Here is a 1,916-nt window from a genome sequence, read left to right as displayed (position 1 = left end):
ATATATATATATATATATATATATATATATATATATACATACCCCTACAGGGTGGGCCACAATGGTGGGACACATTTTAAATGCTAGTAATGACATACTGCCAAATGTGTCCCATCATTATAACTCACCCTACATGTGTATGTTTGTGTGTGTGTGTGTGTGTGTGTGTGTGTTAATTCAATTTATAATAAGTGGTAAGCATGTATAGTACTATTTCATTGTTCATAGGAGCTTTCAGCATGACTTAATCTGTAAATTTCCAGTATATCTAATTACATTAGACAATTAAAAAGAGAGATGTTACAGTGAAATTAAAGATAAAGTTAATTACTGTCTAGGGAAGGTTCATGGAATGTTTCCAACTTTTCCTTTATAAAACGCTGTGAGTTTAAGAATTGAGAAAGAGTGAAGGCATTCATAATGTTTACGTATAATGAAACCTTTTCTCCTACTCGTAAAAAAAAAAAATCAAAGTCTACTGATTAAAGAAAAAAAATTTGAAAACTTACATTTCCCCTGATGAATTTTTGTTGGAACAAAACAATTCTGTAGATTACGACTGCCCTCTAATTAAATCATATTTTCAATAATGCATGTAAATACAATTTCCTATGAAATTAAATTGTAATTTCGTCTAATTGCCACTACGTACATTTCTTCCTACTTGCTGACTCAGGAGGAAGCTACAATGCTTATGCCTCTCGCTGGCTCTTCGAGAGAGGTGTAACTGATGACATTAATGTTCCTCTTAACGCATTAAAAATTAATATTTGGAGTAACGACATAACAGAGAAAGAGGGGGAGAGAGGGGGGGACATAGAGTGAGGGGGACTGAGAGACAGAGAGAGGGGTAGACAGAGAGAGAATACTAGTGGGTTGATGTTCTCAGGAAGAAGGATTGGAGGTAGTGGTTAATACAAGACGCAAGGACTGAACACAAAAGCGGTGACAATTAAGTACGTAGTTACCATCCATTATTGCAGAGTTAGAAAAGGCAGAACAAATACAAAAAAGAAACTTTGTGTTTATGGGTCCTAATTTGGAGAGTATTTGTGAATAATTTTATGCTAATTAGTCAAATGTCTGCAATAGCTAGAGACCCCCCAGATGACAGATCAATAGCAGTGTGTGTGTGTGTTTGTGTGTGTTTGTGTATGTGTGTGTGTGTGTGTGTGTGTGTGTGTGTGTGTGTGTGTGTGTGTGTGTGTGTGTGTGTGTGTGTGTGTGTGTGTGTGTGTGTGTGTGTGTGAGATTTTGCGTGTGTGTTATAAGCAACTCGGTCCATGATGATAGACTTCTGGTTTGTAAAAGCAAACATCGGCCATAACAACTCGAGGTGATAACACCGCTAGTACCCGTCTTCTTCTGAGTCAAATGAGAGTAACTGGAAACGTAGGACATTGACAAACGTCATATGATGCAGAAAAGTCCACGAACCAAGCACATGACAATATGATCATCGGTGAAACATCCTAATAAAAAGGTGATAGCTTTCACACAGACATACACTTACAATCACATACGTTTATATGTGTGTATATATATATATATTCCTGTCACCACACGTGTACCAAAACAACCCAGTAGTATTCCCGCTTCTTTGATGAAGATATATACAGATAAACTTGATTCCCTTTGCTTGGTTGGATACGTAGAGTATTCTTTTTTGGTAAGGTGAGAATTCTGTTTATTTATATATGTTTTCTGGAACAATACTATGCTGATGAGCGGAGTCTAGATTCATTCTAGTAATCGCGAAATCGGTCGATATATAGTTGAGTTATTTAAAAGAAAGTTGGTCTTCTTCTGTTGGTTGTTTTCCTCGCATTCGGTACTAAATGTGTTTATTTTGGGAAGTCCAGTGTGTGGCATTATTCTGTAGAAGTGCCCCTTATATAAATATAAACGAATATATA

Source organism: Octopus bimaculoides, chromosome 4 (assembly GCF_001194135.2).
Source record: "Octopus bimaculoides isolate UCB-OBI-ISO-001 chromosome 4, ASM119413v2, whole genome shotgun sequence".
NCBI classification, from domain to species: domain Eukaryota; kingdom Metazoa; phylum Mollusca; class Cephalopoda; order Octopoda; family Octopodidae; genus Octopus; species Octopus bimaculoides.
This window is presented reverse-complemented; position numbering follows the sequence as displayed.